The sequence below is a fragment of the Convolutriloba macropyga genome, chromosome 13 (assembly GCF_964194025.1).
Source record: "Convolutriloba macropyga chromosome 13, txConMacr16.3, whole genome shotgun sequence".
NCBI classification, from domain to species: Eukaryota; Metazoa; Xenacoelomorpha; order Acoela; family Convolutidae; genus Convolutriloba; species Convolutriloba macropyga.
Genome location: NC_134480.1, coordinates 4028502 through 4039609, shown reverse-complemented (window position 1 = coordinate 4039609; position 11108 = coordinate 4028502). Strand labels below are relative to the sequence as shown.

Genomic DNA, 11108 nt, shown 5'->3' with positions numbered 1-11108 from the left:
GGGGGGGGGGGGGGGGCTATAATGGGAAAGACCCGATGATTTAACCTAACCAAACTCAAATTTGCTTAATTCTGCTGTCTTTCAAATCATATCAAAACAAGATATATTCTGCAATATCAACGCCAAATCATTAAAATAAGATATATTCTCTTAACATCCACGCAACCCATTATTTAAACCTCATTATTCAACTTCATTTTTACCAAACTTCTGGCATGCTAAACTGGCAACTTCTTTTCATTGTCTGGTAATCTATGTCGCACTGTAACTCAGTCGAAACCGCCCCAGTGCTACAGAAAGAAATGAAACTGTATAAATTAAATTATAGTTGTTGTGTGTTGTCAACAAGCATATTGATCTAATTAATAATTAATTAATTAATGAACAACTGATGAGGAGACGAAACAGGAAAGAGAAAGAGAGGTTGAAACTGATTCAGCATGACATTGTTTTTTCTCCCTAGTCATTGAATAAAAAATAGTCCCATTTTTTAAATGGCAAATTATAATAAAACGTTTCCGATGATCTCGTCACATTTGTTCAAGCTGCTTCATTAATCGCGCAACTATTTCAAACTATTTGTACGCCATTGATAAAAATTATTTTCTAATTTTATTCTGCAAATTGTACCGAAAAAACGCCGATGCTTCCTTATTTGCCCAAGTTCTTTTTAATTTTTTTAAAAATTCAACAACAAAATTGACTCCTTTATTCTTTCATTAAGTGCTACAAACGCCATATCATTTAAGAAACTTACATAGACCTAAATATTTCTCCTGCAAATATTAAATCGCTCTTAGTGTTTCTTCGTCAGTCTACGTGATTTAAAATACGATATATCCAGAACCTGTACATGCTCAATCAAATGTCGCTGTGCCGTTTGCAGATGTTGAACGTATTTTAGAATACTTCCTTTAATTCATATATTTTTTTACCGCTACCTTCTGTAAAGATCTTTTCTAGTACTGTCAGAAATCCTTCAATGGTAAATTCAAGTCTTTTACTACTACTACTACTACTACTACTAAAATTTGATTTCATCTATTGTTTAAAAATTCTAGCATCCCAGTCAAAAAATGACACACGCCAAAAAAACGATCTTGATTGTCTCATCAAATTTGAGATGCCATACTAATTTCTTTCACAGCTAAAATTTCATGATATTTGGTAATATCTAATAATATCTAATAATGAAATCTAATGAAAATATCTAATAAAATTTAGATCCAGATCCAACCAGGTGAACAGATTAACCTATTTGACAAAGACCCACTGAAGAAAACAGAGAATCTACCAAACGCACAAACTTTCAGATCACCTATTAGCTGACATTTTATCTAATACATGGTCAAACATGGAAGGAAGCCGAATTCACTTCGTGCAGGATACGTATTACACAAAAATACAGCCCAGTGAGGGCACAGTTGGCAGCTTTGAAAAGTCCGCAGCTTCATAACCTCGTTTTCACCCTGGACGACTTATGGTTAAATAATCGAGAAACTTGTTGCTCCTCAAGAACTACAGCAAGTCTTATGAGTGCTCCAACTCGACATGATGCAATAAGCTATATCTATCCCGCCAGAATCTGATTACGTATTGCGGATTTGAACTGGTATAGTCTATAGTGCTTGCAGAAACTGCAGTGAAAGTTGTCAACTAAATGGAAATCGATTTACAGCAAAACTATTTAGATCTTTTGGTATGAAGGAAAAAAATCAATTTTCGGAAACGATTAAATGGAAAAAATCGCCATAGACTCTATTGAAATGTCCAGCAATGGAGAATCAATGTACATTCGCGATAGCTGCTTACTATGTAAATAAGGGATTGAATTGAAATATGAATTGGCTTTCGAATCAAGAAGAAATAGCAGCTAAACAAAGCGAGTGAATTTTAAGCGGGAAATTTTGCGTGTATTTACACAACTGAACAAAGATCAGCTTTAAAGAATAATTCAAGTCATTAAATGCGATAAATAGTTATATGTTTATACATTGCCGCCCCCGTTGATGCATGGCATAAAAAATATAAACAAAAATTACTTCAGATCATATGTCAGTTTTTGATAGCATCAAACGCTATTCAATCTTATATCACAAAAATCAGATTTGGACCAAGATTAACCCTTGCGAAGTGCGGCTTGTGAGAGTCCAACTGCCAGTGGTCAAGGCTTCTCGTGTCCTGGTACATAGGTACCAAAAAGGTGCTCGGGGGAAGGACGGCAGGCGGGATCGAGTTGGCTCCTGAGCTTTCCAGAGCTTCTGGATTGAGGTTATCTTGTGCTGATTGGTATCTTTCTGAGTTTTACTATGGGTCTGTTTGAGAATTTGCCATTTCCTATTTTGAATTTGGCTACTCTGACCAAATTGCCATTTCCTGTATATGTTTCATGCACAATTCCCAGAGGCCATGACAAGGGAGGACTGTTGTCATCTGTGATATACTGTAATAATTATAAAACGGATGCATCTTTCAAAAAAACAGAAAACGATTTGATAGGATCGCAAATAATAAAACGTGATCAATATCTCAATCTATGGGAAAAGTTCAAATTTGGTCAGACGTTGAGATTGTTTGCAAAATGCGCATTACGTGAAAGATAGCCCTACCTTTGACAGTAATTTCTTGACCTTTGACAGTAATTTCTTGGTAACAACTCTGGTTGAAGCTGGTTTCGATATGGAAAGTTAATGCGCGGCCTTGAGAGAAATGTCAAAGACACTTAAATCATGAGATTGTCACTCCCTGCTTTAAATAGATACTAAAATTCCGTGTAGGTTTCAGATATCTTGTGACCAACACTTAAAAACTCTCCATAAAAACGACGTTTATTATGTGGAGGGAGTCAATACGTCTTTGAAACAAATTTATGAAAAAAATTATGATTCAATTTTGCTCTTAACCCTTCCGATTGTGTACTTGGCTTGAACAAGCATGTAACACAAAAAACCGCAAAAAGTGTCAGAGGATTTCGGACAATGTCTCTTCTTAAGCGTTTTCTACCTTTGGGTTTTCCAAGATTTTAGAAGTTTCAAAGTATCTTAGGTCGAAAATTAAGCAAAAATGGTCCTTAAAAAATTAGGCTGGCTTGTGACGATAATACACTAGCTCTTGAATTTGCATCACTTTGCAAAGATCAATTAATCTACACCTGTTCGCTTTTCAAGATCGTGCGGCCCCCGTGATTCTAAAAACCCCGTTGGGGACTACCACTGGGTTAGATGAGCTTTTATCACTTCCATTCCATCACACAATGCTATTACTAAATGTTCCATTGTTAAAGTTCACGGCGATAGCGTAATTGAAAAAAAATGGACGTGTAATTCTTCCACGAGTGTCATGACCCGAGCAGTGTTTGGGTGAGGTATTATCACTCATCAAAATCGCAGAACCGAGGAGCTCTGTAGTTGCAAGCAGAACATCAACATCATGATACTCTACTTGGAAATGGTTGTAACCTTTAACGGTGGTGCTGCAGATGAGTTAGTCCTTTTAATTCAATACGACAAAAAATTTCCTTTTCAGTTTTTTTGTTCTCTGGGTCATCTTCCACTTTACTTCAATTATATTAGTTTTAACATAAACCGTGCTTTTACTGTTTTTGAATGAGCTTAAAACTAGAGTCCAATAGGAAGAACTGGTTCCTGCTCTTATTTCACAGACGTGTTTTTGTTCAAATTTTAGAACCAAAGGACCACAATTTTGGCCTTTTCTAAAAAATATTCTTTTTGACCTATTTTTCCAAGACTAGTGTGTAAAAAGTTTGGTGCTCGGATGTCTTGTGTTTCTTACATTGTGCTTTATGGTCGGAAAAATATCTATGCAATTTGAAATTCAATTTCTGATTCTTTAAATGTCTACCGATTTTAGTAATTTATGACCATTGTATGCCTCCTTGAAACATTCTCTCTGCAGTAAAGGTATCTTGCCTATATTATGGCCCTCAGCGTGCTTACGGAGATCAGTTATCCCTTTCTCACACTAGAATTTCTCTCTTAAGAGTTTCTTGAAAATTTTGTCACTAGATTGGACACGAATGGTTTTGTTTTTCACGAAATCATAAAATTGAGCATCCTTCCATTAGATCGCGGTTGTTTGCACGAAAATAAATGCAGTATTATACAGCCTTTAATGGTCCCTCTTTTTTTTACTCTTTTGACTGCGTGAGACTAGTTCTACGCTTTAAAGGTGAGGGTTGTTTGTGCGATTATTGTAGACAGCGAGGGTCTTTATTGGTAAGCTAATCGCTTTAGTGTCTCTAGATAACTCTAATATTTTTTGGCGTTTTTGTTCTCCCGATAACTTTGGGACCAGAATAATTATTCCTTCATCTCCTGATAGAAGACAGAATTTTTTATCATTTTCCCCACTCAAATAGGTCTGGTTTCTGCTTTTGTCTTTGTGTCAGTGTGCAAGGTGGCCTGTCTCTTAGAACTGCGTTGAAAAAAGCATCCGCTGTCTTCTTCTGTCGAAATCTTGGAGTCATTTGCTGACTGTTTATCGTTTGTTTGCGACGGTATAATCCACTGGAGGTATTTCTTCTGGATCTTGGCTGTCAGCACCGAATTCGATATTGTCATCTGAATCTAAAGGTACATCTGGAGGTTCAGAAAAAGATCTTGCGGTTGTAGTGGTGTAACAACCGTCTGGGGCGGAAGAACAACTGCTGGAAGAGGTACAGCTGGTTGAGGTATTGATCCTGGTGCAGCTATAGCAAGAATTTTTGGCGCTGGTAGTTCAGTGTTGTGAGAAGTTGAGTTTCTTCCTGCTCAATTTATTCTGGAACAACGCTGATGAATGTGTTCAAGAGCTTTTGGACTTTCAAACATTAAAAAGTTCGTTCCTGTCGATAATATCCTACGACTGTGTCGATTAGGAAATGCTCCGAGTTTGTCTTCCAATTCAAATGCAGCTTCTCTAAAATCGTACGTTTTACGCCTGATTCGATGAAGACCTTGTGAGAAGTTTGTTCAACTTTACGAAATAGATAATTTGAATTAGTCAACAATTTCTGCAAATTTTGGTTTCAAATCGTCCTGAAGCTCAAAAAAGAAGTCAGATCTTGGATATAGTTCCCTAATTTCTTCGTTGTTAAATCTGACATTTAGAGGTTTAGAGTACGGGCATCTAGAGGATAAGGGATGTAGTTAATGTAAGTCTCCAACGAATTTTACCACTGTTTGTTCGCAATAACTTGAGAATGCGCTTAAGTACTCCATGAGCACCCTCATCTAGTCCTACACTCAAGCTTGTTTCAGAGTTGCATATCCAATTATTATTTCAAGAAGTTTTGCTAATAAAACTCTGCTACTAAATTTGTACCAAAATCCGAAAAGATTGTTTTCCGGTTACAACTGTGTGATAAAAATATCTCAGCCAGTTCACCTGCAATAACTGTTGTTGTGGAATGTCAGCGGCGCAGCGAACAGATATTTTGAAAACATCGATTCCAGTGAGCAACGACAGCCTGAAAGCGAGAACTACGTGACTATCGTAATGGCGACTTCCGCGACCAAGATAATTTCTCCACCCTATAGCCCTCTAGTATAAACTGGTGCGACCAGTGAGGCTCGTAAAAATATTCTATCTTCTAAGAACTATAATCACTTTTTAAAATACACCAAGTTAATGGCCTCAGGCGGAGGAACTGGAAGTGGCACCGGTACTGGTGGCACTGGTACTGGAACAGCCGGTACCGCTACATTAGTAAGAACACTTACTGATAACCCTCTCTCCCATCCGAATATGTCACTCGTTACATTCTCGGGAAATGACCCCAGACAAAACGCAAATGAATTTTGGAGTTCGGTAGAACAAAAAACAAACTTCTCTCTGGGTACAACGTTACCTACAGATGCTGCCGCATTGACAAATCACCAAAATAGACGCAACGCGCTATTTGGATCATTACTGACAGAGACCGCATTAGAGTGTTTCAACACCATAGACCCCACAAGAAATCTTGACCAAATTAAAGAAGATTTCATAAATAGATTCACTGATAGCCGTGATCAATTTAAGTGTCGACTAGAAGTGGAAGGTGCCACCAGACAAGAAGGGGAATTAATTAAAAATTATTTCCACCAAATTAAGCATGCTGTTGATATAGGATGGCCTGAAAAAACACCCGCACGATTAACTGACCCTGGCCAAATTGCCACTGGAAGAACAGTTCAGCAGAGACAAAGGGAGCAAAAGTATATTGACTTTGCCGTAAGAGGTTTACAGCCCCCCTCACTAAAACGCAAAGCGCATGAATATAGGATAGAAAATCCGGATAAAACATGGGACGAACTACAAAACCACTTAATAACTAAAGACTTAACATTACTGTTAGCACCAACGGCACAGTAAAACAAACAATTGATAAAATTAGTAGTCTTGAAGCACAAATTAAAGAGCTTACTAGCCTAAAAAGAAATAACGAAGTTAGCGCTATTAACTCAGGCTCTTTTAAAGACCCCAATGTAAAAGGACGGCCGAGCCGTAATCATGGGCATTCTATTTCTAACTGGTCTAAACATAGGATTGATGAAGGATTTAAAAAAATGAAAAGAGAACTCACTGAGGAAAAGGAGAAAAAGACATCCTTCAGTACTGACTACAAAAAACAGACTAACAGTAAGCCGTATTTCAATACCCAGAATCGTCCAAATAATACTAACAGTGGATATGACAATCGCAGGTACGGAAATAAACACCATAACAACAACTATAATAAATCCTATGAACAAAAGTTCCCCCAGAACAACCAGTTTAGTCCGCATGAAATTGATGCGAGACAGTATTATGAACGTGAGAATCAAAATTTGCAACGTCCTTATCCCCCCAATCGCACACCAATCAATTTCAGGCATCAAGTAGTAATTATCATAATCAACAACCCCGCTCGTCCCACTCTGTCCACTGGGTAGAGGATCAAAACCAACAAACAGAATACGATGACCAAAATAATTACACAGAATGCTATCACAGATTTCTTTCCTTTAAACTTCTAAAGTCTCCGAAAGTTAGTACAAATAACAATCCAAATTCTAGGATTTACCTAAATATGTACTATTTCACCACCGGAGACATAAATAAGAATAGTGGATTAGAAATTGAATACTTAATCGAACCAGGCTCGACGTGTACTATAAATTACCCCAAATTTTTAGAAATGCAAAAATTGAACCCTAGCATGAGAATTTTTACAGCAATAAATATCACAAAATCCTATAATGGATCACAAATTCGTATGTTAGGCCATACTATAGTAACATCATACTTTGACACTGACGGAAAGTATAAAGCAAACTATGAAGTATGGGTTACACAAGAAGGAACATCTAACCTGATTGGTGTCGATTTGTCATATTTTCTTTAAAGCCCTGTATTTCGATATTCCTGCTGTAGAATTGAAAGAGCACACAGGAGTAATCAGTTATGGAACACTGAATAATGAAAAACAGTATCCACAAGTATCAGAAATAGAAGAAATAGAATCTTGTTCCAGCCACTTTATATACAGGCAAGATCAACCTATTTGTACAAACACCAAAACACTGATTTATGTTACCCCAAAGGCACTTCTTTTCTACCGCACAAAAATACAGTAAAAACAGAACTAGTGTTTATTAACACAGTCTGTACACAAACAGAGAAAACACTACCTGTACTAATAGAAAACCACAAGAATCACCCTATTACACTTATTAAAGGTATTATTGGGTACGCTGTACGTGATCTAGTATTAAGTCGTGATACTCGCAAATTCAACAAGCGTGATTGTAGTGAGTTTGCATACTCAATATTAAATAAGTATGAAGAACTCGATAATTGTTTTATGCTTAGTACAATTGTTAACTCAGTACAAGAGGCTGAGTTGAACGAGTCCGATAGTTGCATAAATTATATTAACCACGAAGAACAGTCAATTTTCAATAGCAGTATGGCTATTATACACACGGTTTCTAAGGACTGCGCTATGAGCAAAGGCTTTGCACTCATGTTATGTAAAAAGTTCCCCGACTTGAGAGAACGTTGTAAATGGCAAGTAGATGTGAACGATCGTGACGGAAATACAATAAACCAAAATGTATTACAATACATTGCTCCTAGCCTCGGACACCAAATCTTTAGTCTAATAACTAAAGAAAAATATAATAGAAAACCGACAATTGGAAGTATTACAACTGCACTATTCGAACTTCGCAACATACTTCTAATGCAGAACATTAGATGCATAGCTATGCCAAAAAATGCATGTGGATTAGACAAAATGGACTGGTCCGAGATATCTGCATTGCTATATATTGTATTTAATTCTTCGGGAATTAAAATATATGTTTATGTGAGTAAAGCCGAAATTAATCAAATGCCGTCCTCTGCACAATACACAGATGAAAGCATCGAAGAGATATTTGGAATTGTAGGCGATGAAATTGTGAACAAATGCAGAAGTGATGCTGAAGTAGCAACTGATTTCTCAAATGATGCAAAAACATTATGCAAGCCAAATAATACTGAACAATTCCCCAAGTTCAGAACAACTCAACAAAACCACTTCATTATTCATGAAGTTGTTCAAGAAGGACTCGATATACGACCCAAAGATGCAAGTAAGAACTATGCACACTATATCGAGTACATTAAAAAGTTTGATTTCACACAGAGTGATTTAACGGACGACGAATTCAGGGTGCTTCTAAAAGTTCTACTAGATGATGAGGATGTATGCTCCCATCATAAGTATGATATTAGCCGCACGAAACAGAAATTTCATATACCCCTTAAAAAACAATTGCAAATTTAAAAAGCAACGTCCCAGCAAAGTTCCCCTACATTTGCGTGACAAGTTAGAAGCGTTAATGGACGAATTAATACAAGCCGGAATAATACGCGAGCTAAATGAGCACGACGATTTAAAAAGTTGGTTTGTAAATCCAACTATTATATTGCCTAAGAACGACTATGTAAAACTTGTAATCGATGCTCGCTACCTCAATTCAATTAAGGATACAAGTAACTCGAGCTGGCCGCTACAAGTTTTGATGACCCGAGTAAATGGAACATATTTTACAAGTAGTGATTTGTCGTGCGCTTATCATCAAGTGCCCCTTACAGAAGAAACTCAGAAATTAACTCGTTTTATTGTAGGTGGACGTCAATATACCTATCAAGTCGGATTTTACGGCTTAAAGCCCCTTCCAAACTTCTTTAGTAAACTTATGCGTTATGCATTCGAACCGCTTATAAAGAAAAAGCAAGCTATTACTTATATTGACGATACACTATTACAAGCACAAGATAAACAAGAAATGTCCACAGTAATACGTGAAAATCATGCACTACTGCATAAAGCAAACTTAAAAGCTGCGCCGGATAAAACAAAATTCTTCTTACGAAAAGTGAAATTCCTCGGGCATGTAATATCGAAAGGGACACTTAGCCCAATCACTTCACGCATTGCCGATATACAAAACTTGAAAACGCCAGAGTCGAAAACCGACGTCCTCAGCGTATTAGGGGCGATGGGATTTTATGCAAATTATGTTATAAACTATCATATTGACGCAAAACCGCTATATGATTTAGTCAAGAATGAAACGAATTTCGAATGGCTGGATAGCCACCAGCAAGTATTTGATAAACTGAAAGCAAAATTTGCACACAATATTTCCGTCGCTATCCCAACCCAAAATATTCCTTTCATATACATGCTGACTCCTCCAACTTAGGAACTGGTAGTATATTAATACAACAGTTCCCCGAAGGGAAACGAATTGTTTCTGCAAACTCCCGTGTATTTGATAACGCAGAACAGAAAATGTCTCCACAGCATAGAGAACTGTGCGGAATAATATCAGCATTACAAACTTACGAGTTCTACATTATAGGCTCCCCCTATCCAATATATCTATTTTGCGATCACAGACCTATTTTGTTCCTCTGGTCTCGCTGCGGACAATTATCACATAGATTCTTTAAGTATCAAGTTGTGCTTACTAAATTTCAGAACCTAAAGATAAAATACACTGAAGGTAAAAACCTTGCGTTCCCCGACTTACTTAGTAGACAAGTCCCACAAGAAGAAGCGAAAAAGTTTCAAATTGAACATAAAACAGTCCCAAAGGACATTCGCTTCTACACATCGGATTACAAACCAATAAATTATTCACTACTACACTGTGACGAAAAGAAAGTACCCCCAAATACTGGCTATCCGGTGATTGCACATATACCCGGACAGAAAAAGAAAATAAATATAACCAACGAGGATTTAAGTATTAACGACGCAAGTGACGATATAGAACAGACATGTAATTCAATATAAAATATTGCCGACTCGTTCAGATATGGACAACAAATAAATCAAATCAGAAAAATGTCATCGGAAAATGTATCTACAGAAAGCCTTAACGACCACACATATGAAGAAATACCCGAAGAGGTACATGCAGTAGACGACGGTCTTGACGATGAAGACTGGTTAGAATTGCAAAAAGGAAAAGTAGATATATCCTTAATACAAGAACTAGAACAAGCGAAGGAGGAATACAAGCAACGCATGCACAAGTATGATATTGTGGAACCGACAACTCTACATACAGAAGTAGTTAAAGTATCTTGTAAAGACTTACTACTAAAATTAACAGAGTTTACTAAACAAGCTCAACTAGACACATACAATTCTGCGCGAACAAATAAATGATCCCGTTTTACAAGCCGTTCGCCAATGGCTAAAGGCAGGCAAAGAACCGCCGAGCACACGTACAATTAAGCATTGTAAAGGTCTACGTGCATACAAGAATATACCTAACCTGCTACTACTTGAGGAGCAGTATGACTTGCTTTGTTACAATAAACCAGACGAGAACGGTTTATACGACACAAAAATATGTGTTCCACTATCATTATTTATGAAATGCTTTGAGTTTGCACATAATAATCCGCTAAGTGGACATCGTGGAGACAAATGTACATTTAACAACATTAGTAGATTCTTTTATTGGCCCGGAATGTACAAATGGATTACAATGCTAGTACATGACTGCTTAGATTGCCAATAGAATAAACCACAAGACATGATCTGAACGAAGCACCCCTAGAACAGTGGGGCGAATTAG

The 11108-nt window shown here is 37.1% G+C and overlaps 1 protein-coding gene across 1 annotated transcript in view; it reads right to left on the bottom strand.

The window, feature by feature from the left end:
- The window catches only part of LOC142352268 (cleavage and polyadenylation specificity factor subunit 4-like), a 441589-nt gene that overhangs the window by 346738 nt on the left and 83743 nt on the right, over window positions 1-11108 (bottom strand). The window lies entirely within an intron of this gene.